The sequence below is a fragment of the Oncorhynchus mykiss genome, chromosome 11 (assembly GCF_013265735.2).
Source record: "Oncorhynchus mykiss isolate Arlee chromosome 11, USDA_OmykA_1.1, whole genome shotgun sequence".
NCBI lineage: Eukaryota > Metazoa > Chordata > Actinopteri > Salmoniformes > Salmonidae > Oncorhynchus > Oncorhynchus mykiss.
Window position 1 is genome coordinate 48,793,080 of NC_048575.1, and position 16,132 is coordinate 48,809,211.

The window sequence follows — 16,132 nt, forward strand, 5'->3', positions numbered from 1 at the left end:
CAGCCAAGGGTTTGTTAGAATGAGTTGGAAATAGACCCTGAAGATGTTTTTTACCAACTGCGTTTTCTCCTCTTTCTGTTCAGTGGCATCAGATTGAATACTGATACCCATACCTATAGCCTACATTATGACTGTGTATGGACACTATTAGCAAAATAGGATCCTGGGGATATGTCTCAATAATTCATTTTCTCCTGCCTCTCTTTTGCTGTAGATCATTGCTGATTGGATTGAGATCAAGTTTAACCAATGTCCCATTTTATGAAAAGCGCTGTTCACGTACAGTACTCAGTACTCAAATTGCAAATGTCATGACATTATTTAACTGTATGACTTCACATTGGTAACCCAAGATGAGGCTGCAGGGAAGCTATTCATAACAAGATGGATTGATTCACCGTGTACCACACCCATTTGCATGAGTTATCATAATGAATACTAATGTCAGTCAAAAGCTTTTTCCCACATACTTATGATAGCGCCGTACTTTTGAGATGATGCTAGAAACAATGAGGAGAGAGATGTAGGTGGATAATGTACTACTGTACCAGGAGAGAGAAGGAGAGAAAATGGATTGACACAGTCAAGTGTGCATCACTGAGAGAAATTATGCCTTTAGTAAATGTCAGAGGCAATAATGGTCAAACAAAAAGCTTGTAGAAGGCATTTGTATTTATTGAATTGCCTCCTCCAACTGTTTCCTGGCAGTTTTTCCTGTTTGAAAATATACTGACTATACAAAACATTAGGAACACCTTCCTAATATTGAGTTGCACCCCCCTTTGCCCTCAGTTCATCAGGGCATGGACTCTACTAGGTTTCTAAAGCATTTTCGGGCCGCTAAACAACTATTGATTTAGAACCACAGAGAGTTACCGTAAGTCGCACAGAAAACAGGTGCTGCCTCCACTATTCCAACACCATTTCAACTTAAACATCATCAAATCACCTCTGCTTGGTCTAATACAGTGACAAAAAAATATACCAAAAACAATTTAGTCAACACATTAGCTAAATAGTATGTTGCTGTCCATGGTTCTTATTTATGTGTGTGTGTGTGTGTGTGCGTGCAAGTAGAAAAACATGTTGACTGACCCTACTTGTAGAGAAACGGCCAATGACATCCTCCTCTCTTTCATGTTGTTGAAATAGTCTATGGCTCTTTCATACAGTACACGTTTTTATTTGTTGTTGTCCCAGGCTACCTGGCTTAAATACTTGCTTGCTAGCCTAACTTCGATGACATGGAACTCTATTCCACATCAAGTAACTAGATTTTAAAAAACAGATACAAATACACCTTATGGAACAAATCTACCTTCATACAATGGAATGTATTGTAATTTTTGTAAAGGTATAACTGCCTTAATTTTGCTGCACCCCAGGTAGAGTAGCTGCTGTCTTGGGGATCCATAATGAATACAAATACTTCCATTCAACGTTAAGCTAGTTAACATTAGCCTCCTACATCTAGCTACATATTGAACTTCCATCCTCTCAGGCCAGGGTCACAACAATGTGTTCATCAATGGTTGGATCAGAATCGTTGTTACAATCACTGGCCAGTACGGAGAATGAAGTAAAGCCACACGTCCAAATCCCTATCTCCATCCATCGCTAATTTAGGAAAAGGACAATTTGGGCTAGCTAGCTAGCCAATGGAGGACAACAACACAACGATGTGCAACAATTCAAGTTTGTCCGTCAATGATGTAATGATGTATACTCTAAAACTCTCGAATTGATAGGAGTGACGCCAAGACTCAAGCTGGCTTCCCTTTACAGTTTTTTTTTAGGTGCGCAGGACAATTCACTGTTGAGCTCACTCAGTTTTGGTTATTGGTATATTTTTTCAAATGTTCGCTTGCTTCTCTTGCCTTCAATGCTACGGGCGGCAGCAATGTCATACTCGTTTGGACAAGACAGCATCAAATAAATAGCCTACACGTAGAGACACAGAGGGGTGCTGTTTCGCTCGCTCTAATGCTTGTGCCTGTGAGATACATTCAGCCTCTAGCGAATTGAAGAAAAATGATGAAACACAGAGACTAAAGATCAATTATTATTATTTATTTATTTTTTATTTTTATTTTTGGGGGAAGCTTGGCTTCTCTTGGCATTCATGAATACACGCCACTGGTTGACTCCAATGCTTCCCACAGTTGTGTGGATGGATGACTGGATGTCCTTTGTGCGGTGGACCATTCTTGACACAAACGAGAAATTGTTGAGCATGAAAAACCCAGCAGCTTTGCAGTTCTTGACACACTCAAACCGATGCACCTGGATACCTACTACCATACCTTGTTCAAAGGCACTTAAATATTTTGTCTTGCCCATTCACCCTTCGAATGGCACACATTCACAATCCATGTCTCAATTGTCTCAAGGCTTAAAATCTTTCTGTAACCCGTCTCCTTCCCTTCATCTACACTGACTGAAGTGGATTTAACCCGTGGCATCAATAAGGGATCATAGCTTTCACCTGGATTCACCTGGTCAGTCTATGACATGGAAAGAGCTTGTTTTGTTTTGTAATGCCTGTACTGTTTTGTACACTCAGTGTATATTTTCTACTCTGATAGACAGATGAATGTCTAAGTACCATTTACATTCTGAACCACAACTCCATTTTTTTACTAATCTAAATGACAAAATTATATTGAAGAGGTTGATATGGTGAATTAGTTACTACATAAATGCACAGCTAGAGGGGGTTTAGCATAATCAGCAGTTCCTGAGGAGCAGCTTTGAGAGACTGATGTGTGGTACTGCTGCACCTTCTCCACTCAGGTCTAATGAGTTCATGCAAAGGGGAGGCCAATTGCTGACGTGAGTTCATAAGCATTAGCGTGGACCAGGCACCAGGCAGATCTACTTATCTTTAAATCATCTGTATTTCCAGACAGTATAGCCAATTATATGGCTACAGCAACGCCGCATTGCCACCAGTTCATCCTCCAATGGTCTAGCTCTCTACAGCACCATGCCGTCAGGTCGCTGCCTTAGACCTGGGTCATACTGGAGTAGAGGGATGGTTTTGAGTGAAGGGCAGATGGGATATGAGCCTTCTGAACATCACAGAGAGACGTTGACATACAGTATTTCAGTCACAGTTTCTCTGTGCTTCTATGAGTCAATGATTGGCAGTGGATGACGATCTTAATCACCATGGGGTTCAGTAACCTAATATTCCTCATCACTAGAATGTCACATTTCCTGCACTGATAAATTCCCTTACTGTCTTCCTTTGATGTTGCAGATGACTATCTTCACACTATAATGAGACAATACAGGCTACTTTGCCATATGCTGCTTTGAAACCAAAGTAGTAATTACTGACAATAATTCATTGTGAGTACCAGCCATCTCACTCTGACTGCAGTCAGACATTCTCATTGCATCATAAAGGATTTTCTATTTTATTCGCAGCAATGTTTTAAACCAGGATGGCAAACCCCAAAAAACGATCAAGATGATTTTGAACTGTTTGTGAGTTAAAACAAAATCACCACTTCTGTTTTGGAAAGATGACAGAACATGTAATAGCAACGACCAACTGCTGTTTTGTGTTTTTGTGCATTTTGCCCCTGCCAACAGGGGTATTTTCTCCTCTATTTGAAATCCTTCCCTGGATAATTATCCATTGTCGATGCACATTCTCAGATAATGAATGCCTTACCACCAAGCTATGAAATTAGCATAGACCCTTATGTGCTAAAACACACACAACGACAACAGAGAAACTACCACCCATACCATGGTGCTAAATTCAACCAAGGAAGACAAAGAATTGCTTTAGCAAATGTTCTCCCTACATAAATAACATATTGTCATTTGGTGTCCATTATTATCTGGGGAAGAGAATAATGAAAATGTAGCAAAAGATGTCAGCTTGAGGAGCAAAGGACAACAGTGCCCCCGTGTGGACTAAAGCGTCTCCTCAACCAGTTAACAGAGTGATTCATCTTTTCAGTGAGCTGGCTCTTTTGGCTCCGTTCAGCTCAAAAAGCCGTTCACTTGGCTCCCAAACTGCTCTTCATTCAGTAGCGCTTAAAAATGTACCTAAAACCATAAAAATTGCAAATCTGGGGGTGGTTGGCCAGGGTGGAAGGGTGGCGTATAACACGAACATCTAGCAACCCAAAGGTTGCAAGTTTGAATGTCATCACGGACAACTTTAGCATTTGAGCTAATTAGCAACTTTTCAACTACTTGCTACTTCACAAGTACTTAGCATGTTAGCTAACCCTTCCCCTAACCCTAACCTTAACCCTTTAACCTAACACCTAAACTGAACCCAAACCTTAACCCTAACCCCTAGTCTAGCTAGTATTAACCAGCTAGCTAATGTTAGCCACCTAGCTAGAAGTCATAACATACCATACATTTAGCAAAGATGTAACATATAGAACTTTTGCAAAATTGTAACGTACTGTACATTTTGCAAAACATATAATACAAATTGTAATTCGGAACACAAATTAATGCATACTGTACCATACGAAACATCACATATCATCCATATCATGAATGGAGTGTCACAGATTTACAAACAGAAAAATATGAAATGCTCTGAGAACAGGTTGGACCAAATTATTAGATGGCCTGCAAATGTTTTTTACCCACAGCAAAAATGTGTGAGGACCAGAAAAGGCTCTCTCCTAACTCTCTATTGTTCCTGTTGTGAGGAATTACAATCTTCAGAGAATATTTATCTGCAGATAATCATTTTCTGGAACTAAAAAGCAGTAGTAACAGTCAGCAAATCAGGAGGCCAAATGAACGTCTTTTTCAAAGATTTGATTCCGTTCACGACGTTCACCCAAAAGAGACATTCAAAAAAAGCTGTTCATTCGCAAACGACCCATTGTTAGCTAGTTTACAGCTAAATACTGAAGCCAGTCGTAATGAATGCCATGGTTGTATTTCTTTCACGCTAAATTAACATGCAGACCATGCATTCATAGCTCCATTTCACTCTATATTTATATCCATAGCCATTAACAGCTGCTTAAGTCTCCTCCATGTAATTAACTGTCATTAACTATTTAAGTATTAACAACGAGAAATGAAAGATGGCTTTAGTTGTGATAGTCAGAGGAGCCAAAGTGGCTCTTTCAAGAGCTGTATTTCTCAGAGCACCCATGTCGGTATGGCACAGCAGGGTTCAAAACAAATATACAGAACCAGTCATCACCAGCGGGGGGCGGTGTCATACAAATACCCAGAGCCATGCCGTGCATTATCTGAGGAGGGCTATACTACAATCCAGCACAAGCATGAGCCTTTGCAGTTATAGAGACTTTATGGGTCGGTTTCCCGGACACAGGATAACCCTAGTCCTGGATATTTCCTTTGAGCATGCTTTTTAGTCCAGGACTAGGCTTATTCTGTGTCCAGGAAACCACCCCATAGTCTCTGTAACTACATAAATGCTGATGTTTGCATTTATGTGTCGTAGAGGCCGCCTCTGACATGGACACAGAGAGAACAGAGAGAACAGAGGTGTTCCTCCAGTAGAGGTGTGCCAAACTAATAAAGATATCTTATTGGGGTTGATTGGGGTAGGTCAACTAGGATTCTATGGTTCTATTCACTCTAGGAGTGAATCATCATCAGAATAAAGCATAATGGTCGATGGGATGTGCAACAGTTATTATATCCTATCAAATATCAACCTGTCTCAGACATTTTTTGGGATACGGGGGTAAGACTTACATTGGCATGAGTGATTTATAGTGCATAGAGCTTTTTCCTGACCACCATGCAACCTGACCAGGAAAAACTCCTGGCCCTCTGCATGAGATCAGGCATTGAGATTAACAGAGTACATGGTGCTACCTCCCATGGTGCAGTTTATTGGGTTGACTGTGACTGTCTCCCCATCACTCCATCTCAGTTGTATAGAAGAAGGGAAACGATTAAATTGTCCTCAGCCAACCCAGGCAGTTTCTCTCTGCCTGGGATTGCTGATGCTAGCCTTATTTCTCTGCTGCCAGAGGAAGGAGAGCAAAATCCCTTCGCATAGAGAGGGGCGTCAGTCACACTGCTTTGATGTGTCAGTATACTGCATGCACTCAGTCTTGGCATCTAGCACAACTTGACTCAATCCAGGTGACACACTCTATATTTTTTTTTATGTCGTCCTTGTCTGGAAGTAAGTGTTAGGGGATTTGTCAATTTGTCACCACTGAGAGCTGTTCACATGTAGGTCAACAGCCAAGACAAATGAAAAACCAGAGTGTAGCTGTCTTTCTTTGCCGTGTTTCAGAGCTAATTTTAGAACTTGAAAACAAATCATGGCATGTCCCTGTTCTCTTCTCTTGGGTCATGGTGTAGTAGTGGGGTGAATCACAAGGTCCCTGTAGTCTCTAAACCTGACTATTGTCCCTTCCTGTAGCGGTTGAAAAGGGAGTGGCCATACATCATCCTACAGCTGTGTACTCCGGGCTTAGAGAGACAAAGTCGTGTGAATCAATAAAGCCCGGGCCCAAGTCCTACTTCTACACACATTACTAACCTCTGAGATTTTCTTGTCCCCACTTTTTCTTCTATTGCTCTCTTCCTCAGGCTGTGTCTTTGTCTAAAGACAACTTCTGTCAATATTATCTCCTCTAACCCTTCCTGCTGCCCCAGGTGTACAAGCTGTTACACAGAGGAGGATTCAGCCTTGGTTGCAGAGAAGAGAATAGTTAATTAATACCCAGGTCGGCTGGCTATTGAAGGCCCATTTGCTGTCACACATCATCAAATCAAATCAAAGTTATTTATATAGCACTTCGTACATCAGCTGATATCTCAAAGTGCTATACAGAAACCCAGCATAAAACCCCAAACAGCAAGCAATGCAGGTGTAGAAGCACGGTGGCTAGGAAAAGCTCCCTAGAAAGGCCAAAACCTAGGAAGAAACATAGAGAGGAACCAGGCTATGTGGGGTGGCCAGTCCTCTTCTGGCTGTGCCGGGTGGAGATTATAACAGAACATGGCCAAGATGTTCAAATGTTCATAAATGACCAGCATGGTCAAATAATAATAATCACAGGCAGTTGAAACTGGAGCAGCAGCACGGCCAGCTGGACTGGGGACAGCAAGGAGTCATCATGCCAGGTAATCCTGAGGCATGGTCCTAGGGCTCAGGTCCTCCGAGAGAGAGAAAGAAAGAGAAGAAGAGAGAATTAGAGAGAGCATACTTAAATTCACACAGGACACCAGATAAGACAGGAGAAGTACTCCAGATATAACAAACTGACCCTAGACCCCCAACACATAAAACTACTGCAGCATAAATACTGGAGGCTGAGACAGGAGGGGTCAGGAGACACAGCATCTACATCAGATGTCTGGATATTCTAGCCTAGCACTAGGAGAGGCTGTTTTCCAAAGAGACTGTTTACATGATATAGAGCCTTTGGGCACTACACACAAACCCCTTTAGTCTCCATGTAAATGACTATGGTAAAGATAAGAGGGAACACCAGGGAGCAGTTCACTTTAAACTGGGGTTTCAATGTCATCATACCTGTTTACCTTCCAACAGAGCAATTTCCTGTGGAGCACAGAGTACTGCATTCATTTCAATAATGTAATTGCACATTTGAAGTCAAGATTATATCAATGTGAAGTTATCCCATAACGTGTTAATATTATGTAAACACTTATTCAATCACTACTTGATTAAGGGAATTATTATGAGCAAACACTTCATACTATACTGATGGAGGGAATTTCTTTGTCTTGGATTTGCAGATAGAAGCATCTAAAGCTGCTTTCCTGCAGTCTGCCAAAGGGCATATGTGCAGACAGACAGATAGCAGTCCTATATATGAAATTGGATTGCGGGACTCTACAGGCGTCCAGATGTAAGATCTGAGCTCCGGCCTCTCTGGTTGACTGGTCAGCTGTGACTGGCCAGGCCTGGACCACAACCCTCACAAAAACCCCACCATAAGGCTCCTCCCTGGGGTCAGGGTGTCTGCCAGCAGGGTTAAGCGCAATATGCCGGGGCTTTCTCTGCATATCACAAAGAGTATTGATCTCTCTCTCTCTGTGTGTGTGTGTGTGTTGGGGTGTGTGTGTGTGTGTGTGTGTGTGTGTGTGTGTGTGTGTGTGTGTGTGTATATGTGCGGGTGTGTGTTTAATGTGGTCATAAACATCAGGGAAAGTAATATTGAACAATGGGGCAACAAAAGACACCAGGCTACAACTGCTTTGCTAATATGTCAGTGACTTTTACACATTCAATGCTAGTATATCACCTTTAGATAACCCCCCCCCCCCCCCCCCCTCCAACAACATAAATCCTACTACAGGAGCAAACTGGAACATGTCAGGAATAACAAAGTCTTCAATTTCTTTAACACTCAGGGACCCTTAAAGGACGTCTTTGAGCTAAAGTTCACAAACTGACACTTCTAAACACACTTTTATAACCACAGAGAGCAGAATAATAAAATTGGTGGGGGAATATCAAAGCCTGACTTTGTCTGAGAGAACAATCGCGCACAGACACACACACCCGTGTCACCTTACACTGAGCATATGTTCTGATTTAATGCTTCCTGAGACCTCAGAGCCAGGTGGCACGGTGTGATCACAGACAACACAGTCCACATGACACTACTAACTACAGTGACATTGAGGAAACAAAAAGCTATTCCCCCATCCCTATCACAATCCCTCCACAGCGTATCATATAATGAGATCACCACTTCATGTTGGTCTCACCAGAGAGAATTGAGAGCTGCCCTACATCTGGCACAGACAGGAAACAATATTTACTTTTACACCACTGAGCACATGCTGTTATTGGCTGTTATTGGCTTTTTTCCTGGATTTTGATTACAGATAATCATCTAGAAGAAAACACAGAATATAATTTGAAGACAAATTAGCACACTAGGTGTGTTGGACTCTGGAACAGTAATTTCCGAACTTGCTCAGACAGTCAAAATGCTCTTTATTTTTTTTGCTAAAAATATTCTACAGTTGATGTCTGCACCCCGCGGAATTCTAGGTAGGATAATACAACAATTCTCCATCAAAACCATCTGTTTAAACGGTAGATATCAGGGGGTTTTTTTGCATTCACTGCGTCTCAATCCACCGCCTCCACCAATGGCGGCCTTCCGCATCTGCAGTGGAAGGTGGCTGAGATAGAGGTGTTTGTCAGACCATAAGACATCCCGAAAGTCGGTCTTATCCCGAAAACGTCTGTAGCGTCACGAAAGGCGTACTAGCTAATTTGACTGCTCTGTGGAAAGATGAGACTCCCACGAACAAGATGGTATTCTCAGTTTCTCTCTGGGACCCCCGTGTCACGGAACACTTCTGAAGTCGGTACCGCCGATCTGCCACTTAATGTCTGTAGCGTCCGAACAGTTTTGGCTACATGCTAATATACATGTTTTGCTCGGGGACACACATAAGCCTCATCTGAAGGTACCCCGGGTCCAGTTTAAATCAATTATGGAAGTATATGGATGTAGTTTAGTGCCAATTTTCTTGTTTTATTTGTGTAAAAATTTATATAAATGATTTTCCTGATCTTTCTTATCGCTCAGATATAGGACAGACACTTTAAAACAAACTTTGTTTTGATAAATGTTTTGACGATCTGTTAATAACGCGTTTCTATGGACAAATAGTAATATTTCATCACCCCGCCCACCCCCAAAAATATTGTTTTTATGTACAATACCGGTCAAAAGTTTTAGAGCACCTACTCATTCAAGGGTTTTTCTTTATTTGTACAATTTTCTACATTGTAGAATAATAGTGAAGACATCAAAACTATGAAATAACACATGGAATCATGTAGTAACCAAAAAAATGTTTTATATTTGAGATTCTTCAAAGTAGCCACCCTTTGCCTTGATGACAACTTTGCACACTCTTGGCATTCTCTCAACCAGCTTCATGAGGTAGTCACCTGGAATGCATTTCAATGAACAGGTGTGCCTTGTTAAAAGTTTAATGGCGGAATATCTTTCCTTCTTAATATGTTTGAGCCAATCAATTGTGCTTCGACAAGGTAGGGGTGGCATACAGAAGAAAACCCTATTTGGTAAAAGACCAAGTCCATATTATGGGAAAAAACTGCTCAAATAAGCAAAGAGAAAAGACAGTCCATCATTACTTTAAGACATGAAAGTCAGTCAATCTGGAACATTTCAAGAACTTTGAAAGTTTCTTCAAGTGGGGTTGCAAAAACCATCAAGCTCTATGTTGAAACTGGCTCTCATGAGGACCGTCACAGGAAAGGAAGACCCAGAGTTACTTCTGTTGCAGAGGACAAGTTCATTAGAGTTACCAGCCTCAGAAATAGCAACCAAAATAAGTTCAAGTAATAGACACATCTAGACACATAGACACATAGACAAATCTCAACATCAACTGTTCAGAGGAGGCTGGGTGAATCAAGCCTTTGTGGTCGAATTGCTGCACAGAAACCACTACTAAAGGACACCCATAATAAGAAGAGACTTGCTTGGGTCAAGAAACACGAGCAATGAACATTAAACTAGTGGAAATCTGTCTTTTGGTCTGATGAATCTAAATGTGCAATATTTGGTTCCAACCGCAGCGTCTTTGTGAGACGCAGAGTACTGTAGGTGAACGGATGGTCTCTGCATGTGTAGTTCCCACCCTGAAGCATGGAGGAGGAGGTGTGATGGTGTGGGGGTGCTTTGCTGGTGACACTGTCTGTGATTCATTTAGAATTCAAGGCACACTTTTAACCAGCATGGCTACCACAGCATTCTGCAGCGATACGCCATCCCATCTGGTTTGCGCTTAGTGGGGCTATCATTTGTTTTCAACAGGACAAAGACGCAACACACCTCCAGGCTGTGTAAGGGCTATTTGACCAAGAAGGAGAGTGATGGAGTGCTGCATCAGATTACCTGGCCTCCACAATCACCGAACCTCAACCCAATTAAGATGGTTAGGGATGAGTCGGACCGCAGGGTGAATGAAAAGCAGCCAACTAGCGCTCCGCATATGTGGGAAATTCTTCAAGAGTGTTGGAAAAGCATTCCAGGTGAAGCTGGTTGAGAGAATGCCAAGAGTGTGCAAAGCTGTCATCAAGGCAAAGGGTGGCTACTTTAGAGAATCTCAAATATTTTGATTTGTTTAACACTTTTTTGGTTATGACATGATTCCATATGTGTTATTTAAGAGATGTGATGTCTTCACTACTATTCTACTATGTACTATGTACTTCCGGCGCCGACAGAGATGGCCGCCTCGCTTCGCGTTCCTAGGAAACTATGCAGTATTTTGTTTTTTTATGTATTATTTCTTAAAATGTTACCCCAGGAAATCTTAGGTTTTATTACATACAGTCGGGAGGAACTATTGGATAAAAGAGCAACGTCAACTCACCAACATAACGACCAGGAATATGACTTTCCCGAAGCGGATCCTCTGTTTGTCCCACCACCCAGGACAATGGATCGGATCCCGTAGAAGGGGCAGATGGAGCGGTCTTCTGGTCAGGCTCCGTAGACGGGCACATCGCGCACCGCTCCCGAGCATACTACTCGCCAACGTCCAGTCTCTTGACAACAAGGTAGACGAAATCCGAGCAAGGGTTGCCTTCCAGAGAGACATCAAAGACTGTAACGTTCTTTGTTTCACGGAAACATGGCTCACTCGAGACACGCTATCGGAGTCGGTACAGCCGCCTGGTTTCTTCACGCATCGCGCAGACAGAGACAAGCATCTCTTTGGTAAGATTAAAGGCGGGGGTGTATGCCTTACGATTAACGAGTCGTGGTGCGATCATAACAACATACAGGAACTCAAGTCCTTTTGTTCACCTGACTTAGAATTCCTCACAATCAAATGCCGACCACATTATCTACCAAGAGAATTCTCTTCGATCCTAATCACAGTCGTGTATATTCCCCCCAAGCAGACATATCGACGGCCCTGAACATTTTTAATTTGACTCTATGTAAACTGGAATCCACATATCCTGAGGCTGCATTTATTGTAGCTGGGGATTTTAACAAGGCTAATCTGAAAACAAGGCTCCCTAAATTCCATCAGAATGTCAATTGCGCAACCCGGGCTGGCAAAACCCTGGATCATTGTTATTCTAACTTCCGTGACGCATACAAGGCCCTCCCCCGCCCTCCTTTCGGAAAAGCTGACCACGACTCCATTTTGTTGCTCCCAGCCTATAGACAGAGACTAAAACAGGAAGCACCCGCGCTCAGGTCTGTCCAACGCTGGTCCGACCAAGCGTATTCCACGCTTCAAAATTGCTTCGATCACGTGGACTGGGATATGTTCCGCATAACGGCAAACGACAACATTGATGAATACGCTGATTCGGTGAGCGAGTTTATTAGCAAGTGCATCGGTGAAGTTGTACCCACAACGTCTATTAAAACATTCCCCAACCAGAAACCGTTGATTGATGGCAGCATTCGCACAAAACTGAAAGTGCGAACCACTGCTTTCAATCAGGGCAAGGTGACAAAAACATGACCGAATACAAACAGTGTAGCTATTCCCTCCGCAATGCAATCAAACAAGCTAAACGTCAGTATAGAGACAAAGTGGAGTCATAATTTAATGACACAGACACGAGAGGTATGTGGCAGGGTCTATAGTCAGTCACGGACTACCAAAGAAAAATCAGCCCCGTCACGGACCACGATGTCTTGCTCCCAGACAGACTAAACAACATGTTTGCTCGCTTTGAGGTCAATACAGTTCCACTGACATGGCCCGCTACCAAAACCTGTGGGCTCTCCTTCACTGCAGCCAACGTGAGTAAAACATTTAAAAGTGTTAACCCTCGCTAGGCTGCAGGCCCAGACGGCATCCCCGTCCGCATCCTCAGAGCATGGGCAGACCAGCTGGCTGGTGTGTTTACGGACATATTCAATCAATACTTATCCCAGTCTGCTGTTCCCACATGCTTCAAGAGGGTCACCATTGTTCCTGTTCCCAAGAAAGCTAAGGTAACTGAGCTAAATGACTACCGCCCTGTAGCTCTCACTTCCGTTATCATGAAGTGCTTTGAGAGACAAGTCAAGGACCATATCACCTCCACCCTACCTGACACCCTAGACCCACTCCAATTTGCTTACCGCCCCAATAGGTCCACAGACGAAGCAATTAAAATCACACTGCACACTGCCCTAACCCATCTGGACAAGAGGAATACCTATGTAAGAATGCTGTTCATCGATTACAGCTCAGCATTTAACAGCATAGTACCCTCCAAACTCTTCATTAAGCTCGAGACCCTGGGTCTCGATCCCGCCCTGTGCAACTGGGTCCTGGACTTCCTGACGGGCTGCCCCCAGGTGGTGAGGGTAGGTAACATCTCCACCCCGCTGATAGTTAACACTGGGGCCCCACAAGGGTGCTTTCTCAGCCTTCTCCTGTACTCCCTGTTCACCCACGACTGCGTGCCCATGCACGCCTCCAAATCAATAATCAAGTTTGCAGACGACACAGCAGTGGTAGGCTTGACTACCAACAATGACGAGACGGCCTACAGGGAGGAGGTGAGGGCCCTCGGAGTGTGGTGTCAGGAAAATAACCTCACACTCAATGTCAACAAAACAAAGGAGATGATCGTGGACTTCAGGAAACAGCAGAGGGAGCAGCCCCCTATCCACATTGACGGGACAGTAGTGGAGAGGGTGGAAAGTTTTAAGTTCCTCGGCGAACACATCACGGACAAACTGAAATGGTCCACCCACACAGACGGCGTGGTGAAGAAGGCGCAGCAGCGCCACTTCAACCTCAGGAGGCTGAAGAAATTCGGCTTGTCACCAAAAACACACACAAACTTTTACAGATGCACAATCGAGAGCATCCTGTCGGGCTGTATCACCGCCTGGTACGGCAACTGCTCCGCCCATAACCGTAAGGCTCTCCAGAGGGTAGTGAGGTCTGCACAACGCATCACCGGGGGCAAACTACCAGCCCTCCAGGACACCTACACCACCCGATGTCACAGGAAGGCCAAAAAGATAATCAGGGACAACAACCACCCGAGCCACTGCCTGTTCACCCGCTATCATCCAGAAGGCGAGGTCAGTACTGGTGCATCAAAGCTGGGACCGAGAGACTGACAAACAGCTTCTATCTCAAGGCCATCAGACTGTTAAACAGCCATCACTAACATTGAGTGGCTGCTGCCAACACACTGACTCAACTCTAGCCACTTTAATAATGGAAAGATTTATAAATGTATCACTAGCCACTTTAAACAATGCCACTTTATATAATGTTTTCATACCCTACATTACTCATCTCATACAGTACTCCATACCATCTGCTGCATCTTGCCAATGCCGTTCGGCCATCACTCATTCATATATTTTTATGTACATATTCTTATTCATTCCTTTACACTTGTGTGTATAAGGTAATTGTTGTGAAATTGTTAGGTTAGATTACTTGTTAGATATTACTGCATGGTCAGAACTAGAAGCCCAAGCATTTTGCTACACTCGCATTAACATCTGCTAACCATTTGTATGTGACAAATACAATTTGATTTGATGTAGAAAATAGTAAAAATAAAGAAAATCCTTTATGTATTAACAGGTGTGTCCAAACGTTTGACTGGTACTGTACATTGTAATGTTGTTGTATGGTGGTATTATACATTTTGTATTGTAGATATGTTGTGGTGTTGTAATAATGTTATATGATGTAGTGTTTTGTCTTTTCTTTTATGTGTCATGTGTTAAATACAAATATTATTTATCCTTATCAGAAAGTTTTTTACATGGATGATACATTGAAGTTAATATAAGACAAATACTGGAAACAATAGAACACTGTCACACCTTGATCTGTTTCACCTGTCCTTGTGATTGCCTCACCTCTGAATTGTTGACCTCTGCCTACCCTGACCCTAAACCTGCCTGCCATCCGGTACTGTCGCCCCACCGCCGGTTTACCGACCCCGGTCTGTCTTGACCTGTCTATTGCCTGCACCTGTTGGAATATTAAACCATTCTCAATTCGATGTGTCTGCATTTGGATCTTACCTTGATTGCTGGTAGAACACTATACAAATCTGTGAAACCAGGCCTGGCATTCATAGCTACCTTTGAAAAGTATTCTGATAAAGTATGACCGGAATTTATACATAAATGCCTGGACTATTTTAATTTTGGAGAATCGCTTATCCAATGGGTTAAAGTTATGTCTAGTAACCCCAGGTGTAAAATAGTAAATAATGTTCTCATAAAGTATTACATTGTTAAGAGGAGTAAAACAAGGCTGTCCATTATTGGCATGTCTATATATTATAGCCATCGAAAATGTTAGCTAATAAAATCAGATCCAACAACAATGTCAAGGGGCTACAAATCCAGGGCTTAAAAACATGTCGTTATACACTGACAATTCATGTTCTCTTTAGAAAACAATGCACCATATTACATATTACATATTGGACCTCTAAAAAATGTTACTTTTACATTACTGTGTAGTTTACCAATAAAATTGTCAGACGGCGAAGTGGACATTCTCAGTATTCACATACCTGAATAAATAAATGATCCCAATACAATACATTTGAATAGAAAGTTAGCCAAATTAGATAAGATTTTGCTACCATTGAAGGGATGAATATATAACGAATATGAATTTGGAGGGCAGACATGATTAAATATTAAAGCATTAGACCACGCACTAAAGGCTTCAGTCATACACAAGTTATACTTAAATCCGAACTGGTTCTCTAGCAGATTAGTACGAATGTCTCATCCAATGTTCCGGAATGGCCTTTTCCAATTAATTCCGATGACAACCTCTCACTTTCGATTATTTGAAAATGAAATCACCTCCAAAATAATGCTTTTTTTTAAAAACAAGCAATAGAAAGCTGGTTGCAATTTCAGTTTATTCCACCAGAAAAGACAGAACACATTTTAGAACAAATATTATGGCTAAACACAAATGCACTAAATTGATTAAAGAAAAATATTATTTATTTTGTTGAAAAAAAAGTAAAACGGTAAAATCTTTGTAAGTTATATCATAAATATGTCACACATGCAGTTAACAAAATATATGGACCTTTTCTATCTGTTGGCCCTGCATTAAAGACCAAAACTGGCTAAAGATAATTGTGATAATAAAAACG